This window comes from Coloeus monedula (genome assembly GCF_965178545.1).
Source record: "Coloeus monedula genome assembly, chromosome: 2".
In the NCBI taxonomy this organism is placed as follows: domain Eukaryota; kingdom Metazoa; phylum Chordata; class Aves; order Passeriformes; family Corvidae; genus Coloeus; species Coloeus monedula.
Window position 1 is genome coordinate 23,349,856 of NC_138782.1, and position 25,277 is coordinate 23,375,132.

Genomic DNA, 25,277 nt, shown 5'->3' on the forward strand with positions numbered 1-25,277 from the left:
AGACAGTTTTGTTATGGACTCATGGGAGTGAAGGCTCGATCCCTTTTTCTGTGTCAGATTACTGTGAAAACAGAAAATTTGTATCCATGAATAGGGTCACGGTCTGAGCTCATGTCCAGGAAAGTGAAAGAAGGATCAGGAAGAGTGTTGGTGTTCACTGCTATGGAATTACAGCCAACCACCTAAAAGGGATTTCTGTCAAAAATGGACTAAAGTGAAGTGGAAAAGGTATAACATATTCTTATGTTACTCTTTGTTTCTAGTCTGGTTTTGTGTTGAATGAACTTTGTTTTTAAAAATATATTTTGAAATGTGATTAGTGGTGAATGTCAGTGAAATTTATTGTACTGTTAAAATCCTATTGGGTCTTTGTTTATGAAATGTATTTTCCTGCATTTGAGGTTTAGGGAGGCTTGATAATGAGGCTGTGAAGATTCATGGCCCCTTTTCTGCAGCTTAATTTAGGCTCTATATCAAATATGTAAAAAAACATTATATCTTCCTGCAGCCTGTGTGTGTGATACATTTTGTATTATTTCCCTGCCAATGTTATTTTTTTTACAAATGCAGAGATGGAAAATGGTGACAAACTGACAAGCTTTGCTTTCTGTTGTTTTCTGGACTAGGAAGAGTAAATCTGAAAGCTGCTGTGGATGTAAGTTTTATTAAGGTGAGACGTGCCCATGGTCACATGCTCACTGAAGATTGCATTATTCTTGGCTGCAAGTGTTAGTGGACAGCCAGCAGGGCAATTTGTGGGGAGCTGTTCCAGAGGCCCACTGTCTCTGCTGCCAGCTGAGACCTTCCCCTTCCAGGGTAGGACACCTGAAGATAAACGTCCCCGTCGGAAAGCGGCATGGTGCCCCCAGCCATATGGCAGTGACCTGGCAGTGAGCTTTATTTAGCTGTAGAGGTGTAGCTGAGGGATACTCTCGTCCTTGACTGTAATGAGCTTGGGAGGATGGTGATTACAGTGGAAAGGTGTGACTTAGATTTCCACAGAGTTGGTCTGATCTCCTCCTTGTTCTGCTGATTCTCTGTGCTGCCATCTGTCAGTGCAGAGAGGCTCGGGCATGGTAGGATTGGTCCCCAGGTGATTTTGGTCTGTTGCTCCAACGTAGCATATCTCTTCCAGGGAGGTGTTACTGTACCTGATTTAGAGAACCACCATATATTGATCTGTTCCATAATTTAAGAGGATCTTTAATTCATGTTTTCCCTGTACAGAGGATTATTTTCCTCTCAATGCTCAAATCCTGTCCAAGACCCAGGTTCATTGAGAGTGGTACATAGGTGCCTCTGGACACAATGGCTCCCAGTTCTGCAAATACCCTTTTTGCTAACTTGGTCAAATGACTGTTGCTGGCCATAAGCAGAAATTCTGAGGTATTTCTGGGGGATGGATATATAGGAAGAGTAGGGCAAGATGTTTCCATTTGTTACAGGTGCATCCTTAAGTACAAGAGAAGGGCATTGCTTCCTGCACGTCGGTGTAATTGAAATTAGAACCCTGCCCCAGCAGTCGGTAAAGAAACTGATAAAGATCAATTTTGTTGCCTCACCAAAAACTGAAATATCACAAATTAACCTCCTCTTGCTTACACAATAGAAACTCTGAGTAATCCCACTGAAGGCTGGGGAGTGACATATGTAAAACTCTTGTTCTCTGATCAAGCCCCGAAGTCTTTGCAAGGGAAAGCTTTCATTTGCTGACATCTTTTGGATTGATAGGAGCAGTTAGGGAATGAAACCATCAGCTTCATCTCAAAGATCTCTAGAAGCAGCACATCCCTGCTTTGAATTGTTCCAAGTTGTGTCTTTCAATCCTACCTCTGCTATGTTCGAGATGTTGTTTAGCCAGAAAAAACCCAAATCTTTAGGACCAAGCTTCCCTTTCAGCTGTGTCCTGGGATGTCAAGAGAACAAAGCTCGTTTAATTGTTCTTCATTCAGGATGTGTCACATGGCATTATAATAGTCAAACAATATTCATTAGGCAAAACAATTGCAATAATTATCTTATAAAAAGTCAGGCTGGGTAATTTCTTTTAAAATGAGGATAATCTCCAGAGGAGATTCTGCTCCAGTTTTGGTTTTGTTTGTTTATTTTTGGCTGAATGGTTTTAAATAGAAATTACTGAGGTGTCAATGACCTCTGGGTTCAATTGAATTAAGACATTTAAATGAAGTTTAAGCAATATTGGTATTTGCTGGGAGGTAGAAAATGTTGTATAGGAAACATACTGCAAATTTTGTTTTGAAGCAATGGCAAAAAATCAGGTGGTAGAGTGGTTTTAAGCATTTCAGTAAGTGCCTTGAAATTTGGAAAATGAGATCTTATCCTTAGTCCTCCTCGGGATGTTCTGGTTTTTAATGCTTTGTAACATTACTGGGCGTTTTTTGTTCATCTGTGGGGACTCATACAGGGTATGAAAAACAGCAGCAGCATTCCTCCTCCTTAATTTCTTTTGCTTCTCACTCTTAATGTCATTCCCAAGTATTAGGAAAATCCTGTACGTGGGTCTTATTATACATGATCAGCACAGAAGAAGGACATGCCAGGCGCTAAGTATTTAAAAAGTCAGTCATTTTTACTGGACACCATGATAACTACCCTTCAAAAATCAGGAGCATTTCTAGCAAGCCAAGGTTCTCCTTCTTTGGATTCAGTACAGTAGTTTCCAGAAGACACCAATAGTACTGTGAGATTAATACTAGGATGCAGCTGCATTGATCTTTCTGATGTCATTGCCTTGAATTATTATAAGATACAACTAAAAACCAGATCTGGAATATATATGAATAAGAGCAAGATCCAGGAGTATTTCTCCTCATTCTAATAATGACTTAGTAGACTGAATCTTTGCTTTGAGAAATCCAACTTTATTCTTTATTCCAGTTTTCAAAATACGTTGTTGTTTGTTTTTTTTTTTTTTTTTTTTTAATTTTAAATCTGAAGGGGGTGGGTTGTAGCAAGAAGATTGATCACTGAGAGAGAAGGCTAGGAGCTGATCTGATCATATACTTTCTTATTCAAATTCATGAATAATTTTCACTTGTATGAATTGCCCATTGGAGTCCATAGCACGTCTTATGTGACACAGGATCACTCATGCAAATAAAGGTTTACAGGATGAGGATCTAGGTTGTGTTATTACAGGGTCATTTCCTGTTACATTTCCTTGCCTTTTTTACTTCTTACTCACTAATTTTATGGGTTCAATTCTTCTGGTAGAAGAGGTTGTTGCATCATTAGTAATGGAGCTTATTATTCTTTTTAATATTTGAATTATATCTGAAAAAGCTTGAAAGTGTATTCATTTCTTCAGGAGCATTAATATTAAAAGATGCTACAGTCTTTGAGTTATACTATGGATAATTTAGAAATAATTTTGGCATTTTTCCCCTCTGGCAACTGAAGCCTTTAACCTTACAGGGCTCTGATTTACAGTGACACCACAGTCTTTTCAAAGGCAGCATTATTATGTGACTGGTACTGAAATGGTACAGTCAAAAATAAGCAGAAAGTAATTAAGGAACAAAATTGTTACAATAGGGCAGACCTGACTTGGAGACCTTCTGCTTGCTTTACTTTAACAAGTAGTCCCGTTGCATCTCATTCAGATGTGCCGCAGTAGCATAAACCCAGGAAAAAGCTCCCATGAAGTCATCATTGTAACCAAGGCTGGAATCTGAGACAGAATTATGCATGTGTATGTAGAGGGAGGAAGAGATTGTACAAAATATTCATTTAATTTGAATATGTATAGGACATGAATGAAAGTGTTGGGCCAAATCCTGCTCTCATTTACATTAATGCAGCCCCACAACGTCTGTTGAAGGTAGAATTTGATCTGACATTAGCACAAACTAACTTTTACATTTGCCAGATTCTTATTTGCTCACAGTGTGTGGCCAGCCAGAAATATAAATAAATCAAATCTGTTTCTAGGAAGATTCCAGCAACCCTTTGAAACTTTCCTTCTTTGCATTACAAGAAAAGAAGGGGTAGAAAAAAAGGGGAGAGGATGGAGGGTTACATAAATGAGAGCAGGTGCGGTCGTGCAGAAGTAACTATTCAGCATATGTAAGTGCAGTTGGAAAATCATTGTCTTGCAGAGAACACTTGAAATTGGTCCCTAATGGCCTTGGTTTTTGTCATATGGTCTTGATTATCAGGCTAAAATTGCATTGCCGATGCCTTTAGTGTGAATGAGATGGATGAATAATTATTACGTGCACTGAATACCTCTCTGCGAGGAGGAACCAGGACATCCCCTGGTCACCACAGCTACCATTTCACCTTGCTGTCAAGAAAACTGCAAGTGGCCAATTCATCACTTCCTTATTGTTCTTAAAATATATGTTTATAATAATAAGTGCTCATACCTGCGCTAAGAATGGGCAATGCAAAACCTCAGTGTTGCGAGAAATAGCTGCGAGAACGGTTATTTTTGGGACTCGGGGTGTGCAAGCCCTAAGTGCCTTATCCCTTTTATAAAGACCTTGCTTTATCTTTGTATTCGTGCAGATCTCTGGGGTTATATTAAGGAGCAAAATTAATTCCTAGTAAATAAAACAAGCACGTATGAGATACCCCAAATTAGTTTTGGTGTCTGTTGAGAAATTAGTTGCCATCTTTTTCTTTTTTAGCTGTTAAAAAAGGGGCTCTTGTGCTGCCTTACTTCGCTCTGCCTACCTCGGTCTCCATTACCAGTTACTACCATAATAACAGAAATAGTCATAATGAGATTAACAGGAATCTTATTGCTAGCACTGAGACTCTGTGGTATTGAAAAGATCACCCCCCACTGGCCCCTCCACAGGAAGGGAGATGTGATGATGGTGAGGTTCAGAACAACTCTGACATCCATGAGCATGGCCACACTGCTTGTTCATCGCCTGGATATTTACATTAAGTCATGGCTGGGTGTGACTGCTGCTCAGTCTATGTGCAATCCTTTGCAATAGTGGCAATTAGCTATGGGATCCACCACCAGTTCCTAAATGATGCAGGTTGAGCCACAAATAGGTTGAGCCACAACAGCCTGCGTTTCCTCTTGGCAGCTGATCAGAAGGATTGCATGTGCACAGGGTACAAGTGTTTCAGGACAAGATTTCCAGTGTCTGCAGGTTTGTCTAATTAATTGTGTGTTGCCATTTGCCATTAAAACCCTAATGAAGTGCCTAAAAACAGTTTTGATTAAATAATCAGACAATCACCCCAACTATTCAAATCTACTGATTATCTCCCACCAGTTGTTACAGCAGTGACTGCCTATTACGGACCTAAAAAAATAGCTTACATTTGAAGAAAAGAAAGAAAAAGGTAATAAAAAAATCACATTTAAGAGAATGGGTTTTAACCATGGTTTAGTATTTTCTATCAAATTCTCCAATTACTCTTCTTGCATGACTAAATTAATCATTGCGAAACATTTCCCTTGAACTTACATGTTCTTTTAGACCTGGATTACAGATCTCTACCCCAGGGTGCTGCATCCCTGCGCTCACAACAAAATGTGTACTTAAGACAGGTTAAATATGATCCACTGGTCTGGATGATGACTGATCAAATAAACATCTGAATTAAACCTGAAGTCTGAAATAAAGCACAAGCTGCTAGTCTCAATTTTCAGTTTTCTCTTGTTAGCTATCCCAGGTTGTCTGGCCCAAGGTAAGGTGGATTTTTTTGTTCCCCAGAGTACCAAAAATACCTAAGGAAAAGCCAAGTGACATGCCTAAAGAAAGTGCCAGAACAGGGTTGAGGATTAGGACTTCAGCCAAGCTGCTGTGTAACCCGTCAGCACTTGCAGCAAACTTTGGGTCGCAGCCTGTCCCCCTTGTCTTTCTAAACCAAATATGACAGGCATTGCTCAAGTGGAACTGAGCCATTGACTAATCAAATCACCTGAAGGAAGATCTGATAGTGAAAACCAGATGTTCTGATTGTTTTGGAGATGTAGTCTATCCACTTAGGTAGGATTCAAGTGGTCTGAATCTCCCCCATAGCACCTCACTGATTTCTGTTGATATTGATTTGGATTGGAGCAGCCTTTGGCTTTTTTGAAGTACCATTTTAAAAGCCTTACTCTGTTCAGATAGTGGACATCAGGCTTAGTCTGGGACTGTGATGGAATTTTTTTGAGATTGGAGGTTTTGGCTCTCACAAAGGTCTCGGACTCCTTCTGTATCATGCAGTGTTGCAAAAGGTCATGCATTTCGTAATGTTCTCCCCTGCAATCACTGAGCTGCTACAGGGCATTGCCAGAGGTCACAGCTAAGAGGGTGTCAAGAGTTTCTGGCTGTCCACACATGTGGCTTCCTGAACAGGCTGTGGTAAATTCAAGCTGTGCCTCTTGGTAAAAATTACTGGAGTCATCTTCCTATGATTTCCAACCATAGACATCAGGGATATTATGTAAGGTATGCTATTGGTATTTAAAAAAAAAAAAAAAGGCATAACAAACAACATAAAAAACCTGGATGCTAAAATTTGGTTGTTTATCATGTCTCAGGGTTTTCTTTTAACTTTCTTCTCTAATTGAAAAAGCTAAATTGATTGAAGCATTTGAGCCCTGATTTAGCTTTTAAAAAAAGAAGCAGAAGCTAAAAATGGCTCAGTGAAGCAACTGAAATGCTATCACAAGCTCTTGAGATCGATAAGCTAGGGGAAAAAAAGGAAGAAGAAAAGTTTTTGAGTGACAGTGTAAAAATGGGAAATTTAAATATATCTATATCGTTGCATTTTGCTCCATTGTGGAGTGCATAAAATACACTTTGGCAGTGTGTTTTCATGCAATCTAAAAGGTGATCTCTTAGTAACACTGAATTTGTGTTTATGTTCCAAATTGTAAACTACATTTATAGCAATATTTCTATATCAAGTTATTAATGCCAGAAGTGCTACCTAAGCTTAACTTTACCAATATAACTCAAAATGTAGTTTATAGCACTATAAATAGTAACATTGATATTGACTCTTACAGCAGCATCTAACTCCCTGGAAAGCTGTTTCTGATGCTAAATGAAAATGCAGGAAGCTGACAGTGTATTTATACATACCAGGGAGTACAAATAGTATTTCATAGTTCTCGTTGTTGAAATTCCCTTGTGCTAAAGAGTATTTAAATATTTAGTGGCATTGCCAAATATTCCAATTTTAAAAACAATGTTTGCATGTATATTAAATACATGTTATTACTATCTGTAATAATGCTAACCTCATGAATAAAAATATTAAACAGCAGGCATAATGGCTGTTACCTGTTGTTGGAGACTGATCATTCATGATGGTCTTTCACTTTGTTCCTTGCCTGTTTTTTTGGAGTCTTCTGGGTTTTCGCTAGAGGTCTTCTCACATCTCTGAAACGTCTGGAAATCACAACCGCAACTGCTGACTTCCCCAAACCCTCCTTTAATTGAAGGGTCTGTGATAGGGAGCCACTTAATGGCTTTACCTCTCCTCCTGAACCACACACAGCAAGCTGCTGCATGCAGAACTTTACCTTGTTTAAAGAAAGGAGGAGCAAGGGGGGTCATCAATTCACCAAACCCTGATTTTGACTATTCTGAAAGTAATAAAAAGTTAATCCATTTTTTCCCATACTTTTAATTTAGAATAACGTCTGACAGGTTAAATCATTTAAGAAGTTTGTAATTGGCTGACACCTCATTTTAGGCATTAGCTCAAAGTTCTCACTCCGGACCTCAGAAACACAAATCCAATTCCTTTTTCTTTCTTGGAGGTCTTGAGCTCTGTTCTCAAGAGAAGACCCTGTGCACTGCGTGTCTGAAAAGGAAAATTTCTGAAGATTCCATATAACAATCTATCCAACATGCAACTTCTAAAAAAAGTATCTGCTGAAATGCAAAATTCATTATTCTCTGTCTTTTGCGCTGACATTTTTACTTGCAGTTTGTGGCATAAAAGGGTTTATGTAATTTTTGGCTACATTACACATGCTGAGTAGGACAAGGATGATGTTTCGTGGTTTAGAGTTCTAGGTTTTAGTCTCAGCACTCCTAGAGAATCATTGCTCAAGTATGGACAAGTTTATTTACGGTCTTATTTTCCTCATTTCTAAATTAGCTATGATTGTTTCCTTTGTTGATACCTTACGTAGGTATTATGTATTTTGGATTACTGTGGGCCTCATGAGAGGTGCTTCAAAGTATAAACTATTTTATCTAAGGTGGATATGTTTATTATGTGTGCATGATGTGAATGTGTACTTATGCATATGTTTTGTATCAAAAGCATTATATGTGTTACAAGTTTATCTAGGTTTATGATGTATGTATAACAAGAACACCAAATGAAATTCCTTTACTTGAATGGTAAGTACCATGCCATAGTATTCCCTTTTAAAAGGGTATTCTGTCCACTTTGACAGAATTTTAAGCTACTCACTTATGTGAGCCAAGTTATGCCCTCATAGAATATTTAGTACTCGTGTCAAACTGACTTTAGGATTCTTGGTCCTTTGCATATTTATTCACTGGAGATGAGTAAGCACTGAAGGTTGTGAATGTCCCATGTTGACCTGAGAGGCATAGATCCCTCTGAGATTAAGAAATGTGAGAGGATCCACTCTCTGTAGACCTCCTTAAGTTCTTGCACTTGACTTTTAAGTTCTTCTGCTCTGGTCAGAGCATGTTTTTAGCTGGTGAACCACAGGGATAATTCAGAGGGATGCTGTATGTCAGTAGGATTGTGAAGGTGAACATGAGCAAACCAGCACAAAGATTTGGAAATATCTATGAGGTCAGGGCTGGTTGGTTGGTTTTTTTTTTTCGATGCTGTGGTTGTGCCCAAATCCCCAAAATCTCACTGAATCTTAAACAGTTCACTGGATCATTTTGAAGGAGTGGTAAATAACTCTTCAGTTTCATTAATCGTGATTAGTCATAATACATCTACTTAGATTGTCAGCTGCTGTTGTAAAGAGAGGTTAGAGCAAATGTTCCCTTTTTCAGTCCAGCTGAAAATGCCAGTGCAGAGCTCAGTTTTGTAATTTTTCATGTATTTTAGCTGTTGATATCTGGGATTCTAATTCAGATTTTTATATTCTGAAATGAAATTCTCACTTTGGTCCACCAGAGCCCATGTTTGATGTCTCTTTTCTGATGTGAGTTGTGGCCTTCTCAAGCTTTTCCCTGAGAAGGTGACTATAGGGTAGAAGATTTTTGTCTCTTTTGGACAGCAGTCAGTAAATTTTATGCCTTGTTGGAAGAATATGTTACAATAAATGGGAAGAGGGTTTGCAGTTTTGTAGCTCTGTTCCTTTATCTGCTCAGGAAATAACAGATTAGTGTATTAAACCACACTCTGAGAATGCACCTGATTTTAGAGTATTGCACTTCTGCTTTGCATTTCATTTAAAATACCTTTTAAAACCATTCATACAGTATTCATGAAACATCCTAATAAATACTCTCACAATAACAACTTTTAGAAAAGTTAGGAGTATGCTATTCAGATTATCTTGGGTTTAATTTTTTAATTTTTTTTTCCTCTTTTGTTTTGTATTCCTCTGTTTAATTAGGTGCCTCATCCTCCTTTCCGTCAGAATCCTTTGATTTTATTCTGTCGCAATTTGTGACTTACTGGCTAATTTTAACTGTAGTTTTCTTTACAGTTAAAAAACCACCCCCATATATTCAGATTTGTGACTGTGATTAATGTATGGAAGATAAGATGGGGATATAAAACTAAGAAAGCAAGAGAAAAGGACTGGTACCTGTATATATGGCAACTGTGTCACAGCTCAGTTATTTATTCATCTGAATGATGGATAAGTGGCAAAACTCCCATTGATTTCAGTGGCAGCAGAAGTAAACTCGAAATGAGCAGCTTTCCTACCCGTCTAATGTTCTGAGTACTCAGGTGCTAATTTGCGAAGAAAGATCAACACAGATGGGAAGAGTTATGGCGTGTGGAAGAATAGCTGGTTGAAATGCAGATCCACACAGTAAGGGCCTAATCTGCTTGATGCCACATACCAACTTCAATAAAAGTCAGGGCCCTTGCAGGAATCCAAGTTAAATGCTAGCAAAAAATCTAGACAGAGGCGAGGGAAAACCCCTCACTGGTGTGAAATTGTGTGCACATACAACCTTCCACATACAGCTTTGTACATATGTTTACTTAGAATAAAACGTTAATAAAAGGAACGTGGCATCCAGGAAGACAAAGCATCCAAGGCAACCCATCTGCACTCTTGTCATATGATAGACTTGGACAAACCTAAAGCTGCCAATACAACTGCTCAAGAAGTATGCCAAGGGAGCAGATGCTACCTCTGCAAGGATATTTTCCAAAGTTTGGCATTCAGAATCTTGCAGTTGCCATCCAGAGAGGAAGAAGGTGAGGAAGAGAAGTGGAATGATGTTGCCTTGGCACCTCCTGGTGTCAGCTTTCTCATTTACTTGAGTGAGGTCTTAGCAGTTCTTTCTTTCTTCTTCTGCCTAAGAAAGGCATCTGATGTGGAAGTTAAAAAGGAAAGCAGCTATGTATGAAAGCAGAACACTGTGAAACTTGATACTACCCTTAAAATATTTATTCAAAGGCAAATTCATGAACGTATTTAGATTTATGATGCATAATCATGTTTGGGTTAGCAAAAGGCCCACAGAGGTACGGAATAATTCTGTGAGATCAGAAGCCAGTGGGGATTTTGTGAACTCATGTGGTTGGAATAGAAGATTGTATGGTTTTTTAGGAGAGCAGCCTGAGAGCAATGCCTTTGGAGAAGAGCAGGTCCTGCAGCACCTTTGTTCCCTCAGAAGGCGGGGGCATCCCTTCAGGGCACCGCATGGGTACTGGGTGAGCCAGCGGCGGTGCAGTTGGTTCCATGAATGGGTGAGGAACAAGGAACTGCTTTTGTGTAGACTCTTGCCCACCAGCAAGACCAGGCCATTCACAGTGAGCCCTTGCAGCCTGTGCTGAGGCTGCTGTGGAACACAGTGTGGAAAATGGGGAGGAGCAGGGGCTGCTGTGATACCACTGCTAGCACCCAGCAAGGTAAGCTGGGCCTAGTGCTCTGCCCTGTGGTCAGCACCACCCACTGCCAATTATAGATATTTTCTTTAGAAAAAAATCCTCTACAGATTTGCTTAAATATTTCTCATTGTTTTCATTCCCTCTCATTACTAGTTGTAAAAGGGTAACATGACAGCCAGCAATCCTGTATTCAAGCACTCCGTCTCTTCGGTGCATTGCTTGCAGCCCAGAAAGCCAACTGTATCCTGGGCTGCATCCAAAGCAGTGTGGCCAGCAGGGTGAGGGAGGGGATTCTGCCCCACCTGCAGTACTGCATCCAGCTCTGGGGTCCTCAGCATAGGAAAGACATGGACCTGCTGGACTGAGTCCAGAGAAGGGCCACAAAAATGATCAGGAGTCTGGAGCACCTCTCCTATGAGGAAAAGATGAGAGAGTTGGGGCTGCTAAGCCTGGGCAGATCTTACAGCACCTTCCAGTATCTAAAAGGGGCTTTTAATAAAGATAGAGACAAAACCTTTTAGGAGGGCGTGGTGTGACAGAACAAGGAGTAATGGCTTTAAACTAAAAGAGGGTCTGTTTAGATACAAAGAATAATTTTTTTGCAATGCAGGTGGTAAAACGCTGGAACAAGTGTCCCAGAGAGGTGGTAGATGCCCCATCCCTGAAAACATTCAAGGTCAGATTGGATGGGGCTGTGAGCAACTTGATCTGGTTGAACATGTCCCTGCTCCTTGCAGAGGGGTTGGAGTAGATGACTTCTAAATGTCCCTTCCAACCCAAACTAATCTATGAGTCTGTGATTCATAATCCATGTTATGCTGACATTAGGCCATAGCTGTGAAAAGGTCCCTCTCTGAGCTGATCTGAGGAAACACAAACATATCTGGCTAGTAATGGTCCCTGCTTCCAAAGGTTTGTAGTTTCTTTCAGGCTCGTGCTGATAAATAATGCTCCAGTGATTTCTTTAACATGAGAAAATACTCCTTGAGGCCATGTTCACAGTTCTTATCAAACTTGGCTTTTGGACTAAGCACACTTTTAATCAAGGCCTGCCAGCAGAGGAACTAGTTAGTGATGACCTTTGTTTTGTTTTGGAGTTGGAGCAGGGGGAGAAGGAGGCAGCCTAAAACCCGATTCCCGAGGCTCATCCCTGCCGAGCCATGACCGCCCTGCACTCTCCCCATGCTGGAGGGAGTGCCAGAACCTTGGTTCCAGCCCCTCCAAGGAGGAGAGGGGCGAGCAAGGGAGCCTTGGTCAAGGCTCCCAGCTGCTGGCGACCACCCGAGGCCGAGGGGAAGGAGCCCCAGAGCCAGGAGGAGGCTGAGCCTCTCCGCCCCGCTGTGATCACGCGCAAGAGAGCTCCGTGTTTTCATAAAGCAGCATTTGCCCTTTGCAGCTGCTGGACGCCACAAAAGGTCACCCAAAATTATCTAAATGCATAGTTTCCCTGGTGTGAAGGATGAAGCAGGGAACCTTTGAATGAAGGCAGTGTTTTGGTTTTTTTTTGTCCTGCAAGCGTTCCCTTTGCTGTTACAGTTCCTGCAGTTGAGTGCTCATCACTGGTTGGAGCCAACCTCTGCTTGTGGCCCTGGCGTGACTCTCTCAGGTGTGAACTCTATGTCTGACCAGGTGCAGACCCAGGGACTGAGACTTTGGTCTCATCGGCCCTACATGTCCCTGGAACATTGCAGAAACCCCAACCAACATCTGCCAAGGAGTAGGTTTTATACTGGTTTTCGCAGGGCTTGTTTGACTGGGGGTTAGCAGTGTCCTGAGCAGAAAACCACAGGAACCAAATCTCATTTCCTAGGATTGAAATATAGCAACCAAAGCAGATAATCCTGTCTCATTGTTTTTATGTGTCCCTGAGTCTAAAGTCATTTTTAAAATGTGAGTGATGCAATTTCTTGCATCTTTCATTTAATATGCTGCTTGGTAAACAGTGTTTTAGATTAGTATATTTGTAATTTAAATGAAGACAATACATCAAGTCAAGTCAGAAAAGAAGGAAGAAGTTTAAGCAATGATTGATGCCTCTTTCAGTGTTATACCCTCTTGAAAAAGAAAAAAAGAAAGCATGGGGAGAGGTGAGGTTATTGAGGATCTAGTGGGGAAAGGGAGAAAGAGAGAAACTGTTGTTCATGGGCAGAAATACACTGTTTTTAAAAGCACAGTCAGCTCTGATAGCTGAATCTGTTTTCTTCAAGCGCACTAATAAATTCTGCCTAATTCATTTTTTATTCTCTCTTGGGGTCTGCTTGCAGATTTGCCTCAACAAAGGAAGCATCATGTTACTTCTTTTAAATAATTGATGGCTCTTGGTCCAAGCCAGCTTGAAGGAAATTCAAAAATAGGTACTGATTGAGTAAATACCCTGCCTCCCCCTCTGCTCCCCCCGCCCCCATCCCTTATTTATTTTTGCAGCCTGGGTGATTGGCAGTTGCTGATGATGTCATTTGGGTACACCCAGCACTTAGCAGCTCTGATTTCATTTATGTATTTATTTATATTTAAGAAAAGGAGAAGCTGTTAATTGTAAACTGTCTGATGGAGCTAAGAGCTCTTAATAAATCATCAGCAACCTTGTGCCATAACAACCAGGGATGGACCTTAACAGGGTGAGGTTGGAATTGGTACCAAGAGAGGCATTGGGGAGACTTATGTGCATTCCACTCCTCTTGGCTGTGGGATGTGCTCCTCTCAGGGCACCCCTGGGTCAGTGTTTCTCACCATATTGGTTGTTTGCAGGTTTTGGCATGCCACCTCTGAGAGTAGTGTTGTTTCCATGGAATAAGTCATTTCCCTGGCCAACATGGATTTGCTGAAGCTCTGTGATATCATCTATAAGAATACACCCTTTATAATTTACCTTTTAAATAATTCAAAAAACAGTGTGGTCTAAATTAACAACGAGAAAACCCAGCAATATTTTTCTCCTTTTTTTGTCTAGGTTTCAAGAAGCAGGATGTTCTTACAGCAAATATTGCTGCAGTAAGAACATTTTTGGTGTAAAATACTGCATGGGAGAAAACAGTGGTGAAGTTCACATCTAGCGAGTTTTGCAGTCATACTCTGCAGTCTGCACTCTTCATGCCTCCCCAGTTTTGATAGCAGTGAGCTAAAGGGCTGAAGAAAAGTTTCTGGAAGGTGACTTCTGCGTGAAATTGTTATCCCTCTTAGGGTTTCTTTGTAAGGTATGCCCATGTTTCATAATGTTAATTATGCAACGTTGAATAAGTGACGTTCAACTATAAAAGGGGCTGATAGGAGAAAAATAGGGCACTTTAATTTTTTTCCAAACAGGCAAGTCCTCCTACAGGTCACATCTTGATAAAATATTTTAGTGCATGAAACCAGCACTCACCTAGTAAGTAACATAAGGTCTTCTTGACCTTGCAGCGTTACGTGGGCATGCATGCCATTCGGGTAAACTACTCTAGTGTCCAATACCTTGGAGAAATTGCCAAGTATTTCCTCTGATGCCATGCTTGTCGCCCACGCTTGCCCGCTAACGGCGCTCCGGCCATGGAGCAGTTTGAGCGCCGACAGCCATAGCGGGATCAGGCAGGGCCTTTCCAGCTGGAAGAGCAGAGCACCATCAGGGGCATGTCCACTTGAGTAGGTGCAGATGGACCGCAGCGGACTGGACGTGGCTTGGCTCTGGTCTGGAAGCCATGGCGCTGCTTAGTGCAATGCTGTCATCAGGCAAATACTCTTACTGTTTCTTATTAGTAGTGTTAGATCTAGAAGCTCCAGGACAAAGACTGATCTGTCAGGAATATGCCATATATTTTGCATATTTGTTGTTCTTGTGTCCCTCCTGTAAAGTGAGTATCGTCTTCAGTAAAGTAAGCATGGCAGTTAATCTGATTTACAAAGAAAGCTTTCTTTGAGAAATGGAGTGGTGGAGAGAGGCTTGAGTGTTTCTCCTCTTCCCCTCCAGAAATGAACCTCTGGCATGTGTGCTTAGGGGGACCAGAGCATATAAAAGGGCAACGTGGAGATGGGAGATCAGTATTTCTGTGGCATTACAATCAAGGCAGAAAGAAGTCAAGAATGAAACTTGAAATGATAATACCCAAAAATGCCTTCCAGAATGAGGCATACAATTGCATATTTGGGTATCTACAAAGTGCCCCATACTCTGAGTAGTTCCTCTGACCAGTGTGGTGCACAACAACGTGGTAAGGTCTTTTTCAAGTGATTGTGAATGCTTACGCATTTTTATCCAAGTGCCTGCAGTATTTGGAAACTTCTGTGTGGTGCAAAGTTTGCAAACAGGATTTAGAGGTGTTCAAATTGTCTCTTTATCTGCCAAAAGAACAGGTTAAGAATTACTTTGGTGATGGGAAAAGCTTAAAACCAGCACACTAGCTCACTTTGGGTGTTAATACAGTCTTTAGCCATAGAGGGAAATCTAAGCCTTGCTGAAGGCACAGCATACCAAGGTATATCTAATAGCGTGTGCTTAACTCTGTTGCCTGGGAGCTTTTATTAAATGCAATGGCCAGGAAAATTGACCTCATGTTTTGGGTTTTTTTTTTTTTCTTTTGGGTTGGATCCTGACTCACATCACCTACATGTGTAAAGCCGACAATTTACTGATTTATCAATGAAAAAAACCACTTAGTTGGAAAAAAGAGGAAAAATTTGTGATAAAAACATTGAGCTTTGAAATACCAGCTGCATCAGAGGATATGAGTGGGTTATTGGGTGTAATAGGGACCATTCTATCTGTGAACATGATGCCACACAGCAAATACCAAGAGACAAAGTAGTAGCCAGTTTCTCTGATGGCTGGACTCTCCAGTTCTAAATGCTACTGCAAGCATTCTGTTTAGGAAGGGAGGCTAAAAGCCTCTCAAGGGTACATAGAAAATGCTGATCCTGAATGTATAAATGGACACATTTTAATCCTTAACTTATTAATTATTTCTCATGATTAATTGTAATTATTTTATTACTACTCCAGACCCTTGGGTCAATAGGCACACTGAAGTCTGTATGAAATTTGCTGAAGAATCTCTTGATTTGGTATGTTATCATTTTTATATTGATATTGGACATTATCAGTTGCATTAAAGAGACCAACAGCTATCATGCCATCAAATTACAGGATATATTTGGGTTGCAGGCGTAACTCCATTTCTTTCAGTGTCATCAGATATAACTGTAAATTTAATGCACAAAGGGAAGGGGAAATAATCCCTTCACCCACGAAGACATAAATTAAATGTTACCCCACGCTAAAAAATGTAACCTTAAATGAACCTTACGTTCAGGAAAATTCAGTGCATACATTCAGTGTATATGCTCTGTTCAGGGGGGTGGCAAGTACTTTCAGATTAGTCTGAATTATTGAGGATTTTCTAGTGGGAAAGCTGGGTACCCCCCTCCTTCTGGCTGGCTTTACCTTCCCACTGCCTCTCTCCCCTCAAGTAACCAGAAGAATCTTTTTCTTCTGAACATATAGCTTGTAATATACATAAAAGCAGAGTTTGCTTTGATCCTGACAGCAAAATGTTTATTTTTAAACTGGAACTGGGCTGTTGTCCAGCAATGCTCTTTCCTTTGCATCATGCCCTGCGTTTCAGCTCCGCAGCCTGCCTGGGTGCAGCTGGACCTGCTGCAAGAGGGACTGGGCTTGATGGGTCCTGCTGAGCTCTCTCCCTCCCTCTCCCCCCATTCCTCCTTCTCCTCTGGTTTTGAAATTCAAATTGAATGCAATTTTCAGCTCATTTAAGCCAGAATATACTCTTGCTGAGCTTCAGTGGCTCTTAAATTCAAACTCGAAGGAGAAAACAGATATCATCTGTCACCGAGGGTGGGAAAGGGTGTCCTCCCCACATTTTATTCATGGGAGACAGGGCTTCACTGACTAATTCCAGTCTTTCTGACTAATCACTCACTGGCAAACTAATCAGCTAATCGATGTGACTGGTTTCTTGTAGTTTGGTCTCTTTTTGTAGGGTTTTTTTTTATTATTATTACTCCAGCCTATTTAGTATTTATATTTAAAGTCCTAGAAGTGCCCTAGCTGGAACGCCTGTGTCCACATTTGACGGTACCTGCTCGTTTCTAGTCTCATTGTCCCCATCACAGACTATTCCCTTTAAAGAACTACAGATGAAAATGCCCCAAATTGGACAGTTGGTGGAGAAGAGGCGAGGGAGGAGAGATTTTTCAAAAGAAGCTTAAAAAATAGAAAGGACCAAAGGGAGAAAAAGTGTTAAATCATTAGGTGTTGTTCTGTCAGCAGGCGTAGGACCATGTACATCTACAGGGTACATACCACAGGTACTTATTCTATAAAATCTGTGTCCTATTAACACATGTGGCAATATCTCTTGAGTCATCTGGTGGGAGTCCTGCTTAAAAGTAGAGAAGAAATACAACTCACTGTTCTTTTCCTTACTGCTTTGGGTTTTTTTCTAGTATTATTTTTGAAATAGAAAAAGACTCTTGAAAAGAGGTCCAGCTCCTGCTTTTATTGTACTCCTTTACAAACTTCTTTTTCATTTGGTGAAAATAGCATTAGTTTGGAGAGTGGCAGCTACCTTCAAAAGGAAATGTTGCAAGAAACAGCAATTTGGTAGGTGTAAGGGCAAAACTAAAGTACAATCTGTGCTAGCAGAGAAAATAGGTTGCTTAATCTAACAGCATGATAGCATTTTAATGCTGCTCTGAGCAACATCAACTTGTCACTGGCAAAAATCCACAACCTGAATTTTTGTTGTAACAGAATCTACATGCTGTAAAGGACGTCATAAATAGACGGGACATCTGCAAATGGTGAGAACATATTAAAGTCACACTGGAAAGAATATCAAACACCATGCTGGTCCCTTAATTGTTTTATATGTTCTAAAGCTTTGATATATTACTAAATCTGGCTTAAGGTTGGAAACTGCTGTTCTGGAGCTTTCTTGGTGCCTGTTCCCTGTTCCTCATGCTGGGCAAGGGTTGACATACAGTCAGGGCCCAATCCTGCAAACAGTTTTGTGTTTGGTATGCTAACATCACCCAAACTGAAATGAAACTCTGAGGTAATATTTAGTTATCGCTCTGGTCACCTTATGTACTTCAGTTTAGTGTGTGGTAATCCTGAAAAAAAACCTTTTTGCTGTGGGCTGAACCAAAGCAGAGATTGTGCCTGTGCAGTCGGCTGACTGGTTCATGACAGATGCCTTGCACAGAAGCCGGTGTGCTGTTACGGCAGAACTTGGGTATTTCATATTGGAGAGTCTCTGGCAAAAAGCAGGGCTGAGGAAAGAGGGCACTGTTGGTGTGTGATCAGAGTAGCCCAAGCTCGCCTTTGGGACTGGGCCCCTTCACAACATGGGCAGTGTTGGGAGACCTGGATCTGGATCACAGTGGAGTGAGTTTAGAGAGGTGATAGGCACACGGCTACCAGGGTAGCAGGAATTGATTTCCAGCGGTCTTTGTGGTCATAAATGTTAGCCCTAATGCATTTACAGTTACTGAAGCAGGGGATTTTGGAACCTCTTTTTTAATTAGGCAATTAAATTCAGGCTAAGCCCTGTTTCAGGCACCTCAGTGCCTCTCTGAATCTTCCCCTTTGTCTCCAGTGGCTCTGTTAGACATTGACACTGACCTGCAAAGCTGGTACTACAAGTCCTTATAAAGAAATCTGATATTCCTATGGAAGTTATGATGATGTATGTAAATCAGCTGCCATATCCACACTGTCACCTCTTCAGCTGAAAAAGAAGGGCAAATCATTTCGTTGGTAGCTGCTGAAACCGTCAGCTGCACTGTCATTAATACTCTCCCCTCTTTCCTGGAAACTCGATATGTCAGCTACCTGATGTACCCTTCCTCTTCTAAGAATACATCTCTCCATTCCTTCAAATTCTTCTTGAGCTGGGACCTCCCATCTGCCAGTTTATTGTTCTTCTTCTGGCCCATTAGTTTTTCGTCCCATTCTTTTACCATAGCCTCGTGTTTTTTATAGAATTTTATCATGTGCTAATAACCAGAGTATCTGAGCTCTATCCAGGAGTGTATAAAGTGATGTGTCCAACTGCTGTGATGACATTTTTTTTTACCCCTCCTCTTTCTTGTGGGGAAAACGGTGTGGAGTAAGGCATTAGGTTTTGAATTTTTGTATTGCTGTGTAATGTACACTTACACCATCATGACCCTGGCCACCCTCTGCCTTCAAGGCATCCCTTGAACCACCCCATTCGGACTTCTGTGCTGGATCTGTTCCTCAGGAGTATGCCCAGATTTCTTTTGCTGCTCTGTGAGGAGAGTGTCCATGTAGTCTAAATTCTCTGAAGCAGGTGTTTCTGGACCCTCTCTGTAGATGCCATTGCTGAACTTCTTGTTCTACACCCTGTACTCTGTCTTGCTGCTTAACCCTGATGGTTCCAGAGACCTTCCATGATCAATCCCCTCATCTATAATTGATCCTTCAGGGGCCACATGGCAGCTGAAGCATTTGCACACAAACTTTATACTGGGATTTGTATAATAGAAACTATTTTGCTTTGCAGAAATACAAGAGCTGTAGTAATCCAGGTGATGTAAGAAGTGCCTGCCTCCTTGCTTGGGTGGCTCTCCTGGATCTCACCCCTCCCTGGCCCACCTTCTAGCCCACAGCCATCTCTCTTGGTTTGTGCTTGGGCCATATATGAAGCTTTCCATTCCAGAAAGAAGCAAAACTCTGACAGTTGTCAATAGACATTGGCATTAATGGGATTTTTACTTAAGTCTCTGCGATTCACCTTTTTGTTGTAGCAGTTATTCCCATACAACTGCTTAAAAGTAGCAGTTGTGCCTGTAAGTTTTCCACATGAGTAAACTCTTGTGCACCTCAGGACTCCTGTTAGAGATTTCCACATAAGAAATGATTGGATTGCAAGTCACAAAACTAAAATTGTTGTCCCATCCTGTAAAAAACCTGTTGGTGTGTCTCTGTGGGATGCATATCTACAGAAAGAGTTGCATCTGGTGATATTTCCTCAATAGCAGATTACATGCTGCTGTTCAGAGGTCATTGGGTGACCCGTAAGTCCTTCTTGATTATAACATGCTCAGTGGAGATCACAGTTTCAAATGAACAAACAAGTGCTGACCAAACTGTGGGTGTTTGTGGTATAGAACCTGTAATCAGGTTTTTGCATTTTAATTTTGTATCTACTTTTAAGAATATGTATATTAATTCTTCTGGTTGGTTCTTTATCATTCTCCATACTTTTTAAAAATAATTCTTTTCTTTATAGTGCTTTGAGAAATTTAGTAGTGTAGGATCAGAACTCTTCTCTTTGAAATTATCTTTAAAACTGCTATTGACTTTAACAGGATTAGTGTTCATGTTAGGGAGCCTGAGAAAGTGGTCTCACAGCTCACACAGCATCTGATTCCAAATAACAAACGCCATCAAGTCAACTATTTCTGAGTCACATTTTGTTCCGTCCTGGCACAAGCCAGACTGGGACAACAAATTGTATCACCAAAGAGGCATGACATGAGCCATGCGTGTATTTTCACCAGCCTTTGTATTGCCATGGCAACAATAGTTTTAATTATGGAGAGCCAAAACAGTAAGTTGTATGTCAGATGGGGCTCCATTTCCCTGTGGACAGAACTCTGATTAGCCACTGGAAAAAAGCTTTGTATCTCGGTTTTCCTACCAGTCTGGATTTTATTCTCTGCTTTAGCAGGCAGCTTTTTGTGTTCAGCATGTGAACTTGGAGGGGCTGCAGCCAGCTGGAGGACAGTGGCATGGAAGGAGTTGAAGTGACCCTCCTGTCTCAGGGGCAGCCTGGCACTGTGCTGGTTTGGGTGTTTAGGAATGGTTCTCTCACTAAAGGACTGCTCTTGGCTTCCCTCTAAACCACTGGAGATCTGCAGATTTGGAACGGGCTGGTGTGAAGTGATGTCTAATAATCGGCCTTGACAGTGTTCAAGATTGTGCTTAGGGGGACAGACAAGGAGCTCCACTTCAGCAGTGCACATGAAAATTTGCAAAGCAGATCCACATCTACATCCAGCTGTGGGAAATAAATGTGTCTGCATGGTAGGATGCAGGTCAGGAGTGGCTTTTATCACAGTGGCAAGGGTGTTGTTTAAGTCACTTGTCTGAAGGGGGGTGTAAGGGTAGTGACCAAAAGTGTGTATGCCACTCAGGAAACTCATAACAAGAGAGGAAAAAATTCATTGATGTAAATCAGTGTCTTCATATATATATCTATAAATCAATTATGTGGCCTTCTAATGCACTAATTTCCTGTTTTGTTTGAATGGTGGCCCTTGGTGGTTATGGTAAGGCTGCTTCTGGGTTTGTGAACTTCCTGGCAGTGTTTGAAGAGTAGTGAGGTTGGAGAAGAGATGGAGCCCTGTAATTTTTGTCTGGATCTTCTCTGATCATCTGTGATTTCATGATCACAGGTCTGAGGCAGTGTCATCAGGAGATCATGGCCGGAGATCATGATATCACAGAGAATGAAAGTTGCAAGATCACACTGTTAACTAGAAATTCAATTATTCAAATGTGGTTCCAGCATGCAGGGGGCTCAGCAAGCATGTAGTCTAATATTTAGACTTGCTGAATCTGTAATCTCACTCCTTACAGTGTTATGACAGTTTTTTTTTACAACATGCAACCCCGAGCAAGTAATTCACTGGTAATTTTACTGTTGATTCACTTACACTTCTTGAAATTTAAGAAGTCCTGCCTCTAAGATTTTCATTTTGGAATTTGAGATTGTAAATTAAGCCCTCTTATGAAAGAAAATAAGAAGTTTGCTGTTGTTTTTAATAAGATTTTATGGTAAGTATGGCAACGGCAAGTCTGCCAGTCCCAGCTTTACTGCACGTGTGTAGCTCCGTGCTTTGAGACCCTTGAAATATCTGGTTTTAGGACATCAGCAGGGGGCTAATGAAAAGGCTTTGTTGATTTTAACGAATTGCAAGCCACTGTAGCCAAAATAAATATAATCTGCTTTTTGGATTAGTTGTCACACATGATTTTACCTACTAACAGTGATTAAAGAACCCTGGTGGACCAGAAGCATAGCTACTCTCTAGTGACTCTTGCTAAAATAGCAATAAACAGAAGTAAATAAAGTGTTAGGGCATTAGTTATCTTTAATAAACACTGACACTGCATATAATGTTTGGGAGGAAGCTTCAGAAACCTCCACTGAGTACAGCAGTGTCACTCTTTCTAGCACAGAGTGCATTGGTCATTTTGGATGTCTGGAAATTATGGCATCGCCAAGCCGTGTTCCTTGTCACTGGGCTGCGGTTCCTCCTCGAGAGGTGCTGACCCGACTGCACACCTCATGGAGGCCTTCATCACTCAGCTGTCTTCATCCAGCAGCAGACACCAGGACCAAAGTTGAAAATATCCCAAACTAGAGGGATTATGACAGGAAAATGAAGGGAGTGTTAATTCCTTGTGTAATTCTGCAACCTCCAAACCGCTGTAATTCCATCCAGTTAATGAATGGAGGGTTGGTGCTGGTCTCTCTCTTACCTTTGTCTGTGTAAGCTGATGAACAGAATTACTTTCCCCTGCTGACATCTTTTATCCCTGATATTTTCCCAGTAATCAAGGGTGGGTGTGTTTCCTGATCCCCTTCACATTTGTTGTGAGAGGCAACAATTACACTTGATGGTATTGTACTATTCCTTTGGACTCGTTGTTGCTTTTAATCAGTGGAGAGAAGAAACAAAACAAACGAAAACATGTTCCTTCTTCCAAGAGGGAATTATTGCTGCAGTACTGAATGTTGGGAATGATTTTAGGTTCTTTTGTAGGGGGGATAACACCTTCCTGACAGGAGCAGGGAAGGGAGGAATTTCCTAAAAGGAGCAAAGAAACTCAGGTATTTGGAAATTAAAAAAATTCAAGGGATAGCAAAACATTAGAAATATTACTTTAAGGAAAAATCCTACCAAAATAGGGAGGGGGTGTGAGTTTTCTAATGAGTCTTCAACTTGTATTCATCTGTTCCTAATTGTTCATCCCTGGAAGGCACATGGCACTGTTCTATGAGGAGTTTATCTTTTATATGACAGCTACAAAACTTCAAACTCATCAAGTAAACATCCTCGGGCTTTTAAAGAATTGTATAACTCCTTTTTGATGTGTGGAGTTAGATTCTTGTGTGGTGTTTTTGGTAAAGTCATGCAGCAGTTAAAACGCACTTCTGGCTTTACAGTCTGTGGAAAAAATACTTTGATACCATGCTTGGGAAGGGAGTAAGATCCACCAAGGACCCATCCTTCTCTTGGCTGGCAGTCATTAGGAATTTGGAGACTTGCCCGATGGTGTAATTCAAGTCTTGACTGCATATCTTATTGGTTAAAAATAAGAGCCAACTCCAGCTCATCAGTTTTTGCTAAGAAACTATTGATTGTGATTAGCAAGCTTAAAAATAATTACCTTGTGTGTTCATTGCTATCTTTGGACATACTCTCATATTCCTACTGTTATAGCAAGTATTGAGCAGCACAATAGGGTGATTTGATGACTAAGGTGTTACACCGAGTGGGCGGTAGAAAGGTATTGAGCACGTCTTAATTGTTCCATCTCCTGGGCATGGAGCAAACACACAACACCTACACAGGGGAGAAAACCCACTGGCCTTGCTATGAGCTATCCCTCATGCCCTTGATCCCATGGGGGAAGGTATATCCAGTCCTTCCCAGTTCCAGTCATCACTTTCACCACGTCTTTGGCAGTAGCCACAAGCCCACCCAGCAGCACAGGGATAAAACCCTGGTTTGCTTAGCACCTGGGGAAGGGGGGGATGAGTTTCACCTGGGTTTTAACACCTGCTTTAAAAGCCTGATGGTGCTGATTCATACCTGGTTGCAGGTGACCCTGAATGGCTGACTCAGTTAATGATAACTGAAAGCCTGTCTGCCTCTGGAAGTTGTTGTTCCTGTAGCAGGGACAGTTTCAGCAAGCAGATGAATTTTTGTTCCTTACGGCCCTGTGTACTCAGGTGAACCAGCATCCACTTCAATCTGCTCAAGCCTGGGCCACCTGCTGAGAGTGTGAGAAGAGCTCCCTATACCTGTCAGACTCCTAATGCAGGTCAGTAGCCACTTCAGGGGGCCACCTTCCCCAGGCTTTAACTCTTGAGCACCCCTGGAAAAGCTGATTTTATACCACGTTGTTCCTCTCTGCTGAGAGAGCTAAGGAAGAATAATTTCTGCGTTTAAGTTGGGTGTCAGAAGTTGGGTGGTGAGACTGCTGTATGGTATAACTGTGTGTATACATATATATATGTGTGTGTGTGTGTGTGTATCTTCTATGCCTATAGGATCTCTTTACCCTGTTCTTTAGGTTTCGTATCCCCTATGAATATGTCAGTAATTTCAAATCATACCAATCTGTGATGCCTAGTCTGAGTTTGCATTTTCAATTTACATTTCTCCTAAAGGTTTACTCTCCTACTGGTTTGGTGTGTACCAGGTTTACCCTTGGCAGGCACCTTGCAGGGGCATGCATGGTAATGTGGGTTAGAATGTCAATTATGGGGTGTTTTGCAACCCGGGCTGCTTGCTGTGGGGCTGTGCCTTTCAAACATAACCTCATTGCATAACCAGATAGTGATGTGTGGGGCAGGGTGCAAACTCTTCAGGCCAGCTGCAAGTCACGTGAAACTGAGCGTGTTTTCGTGTCCAGGAGAGGGATTTATTCCAGCTTTTTGTGTGTTAATGGCAGCTTTTGAAATTCAGAGCTAGAATTTACGGGAAGGAGGAAAAAAATCACTTGGTAAAGTATTTCCTGGTGCAATGGTCTTCAGATCAGCCCAGGTGGGAGAGGTGAGTGCTGGGTCACACCAGAGTGACTCCCTTATGTGGATTTTGGATTTTGTGATTTGTGTTGCTTCAAACACATAAAAAGAATGAAATCGCAAGGCTTTGGTACAATAGCAAGGGAAACTGTGGTCTGTGTCAGAGGAGATGCAGATGGACTGCAGCTGCAGCTCTGGGAAAGCAGGGCTGGAGCAGGAGCCCTGAGGGCTGGCTGAGAAGCTGGGGAACCTGGTGGGGAAGGTGCAGCTCTTTTCCTCTCGCTGCCCTACAAGGGATATTACAACAGCCCCAAGGAAGGTCTGGGCTGCACGGACAGAGAGCAGGTGTTGGTTTGGGAAAAAACTTCGCTGACAGGAGTTTCTGACAGCAGCTTTATGCGCTAAAGGTATTGTCATATGCTTTTTAAGACCTTCTAAGTGACTCTAAATCTGTATACTGCAGTAATTTCTCTATAAATATCTGTGTAAACT

At 41.4% G+C, this 25,277-nt stretch overlaps 1 protein-coding gene across 13 annotated transcripts in view; it reads left to right on the forward strand.

Annotated features, from left to right (window-relative positions):
- Positions 1 to 25,277, forward strand: part of ESRRG (estrogen related receptor gamma) — a 390,917-nt gene that overhangs the window by 83,472 nt on the left and 282,168 nt on the right. The window contains exon 1 of one of the 13 annotated variants that reach the window (XM_082303290.1): positions 6,408 to 6,425. The exons of the other annotated variants lie outside the window; for them this stretch is intronic. The gene's annotated coding sequence lies outside the window, so the exon portion shown is untranslated. Of the gene's footprint in view, positions 1 to 6,407; positions 6,426 to 25,277 lie in introns of those variants that run through there. 13 annotated transcript variants of the gene reach the window in all.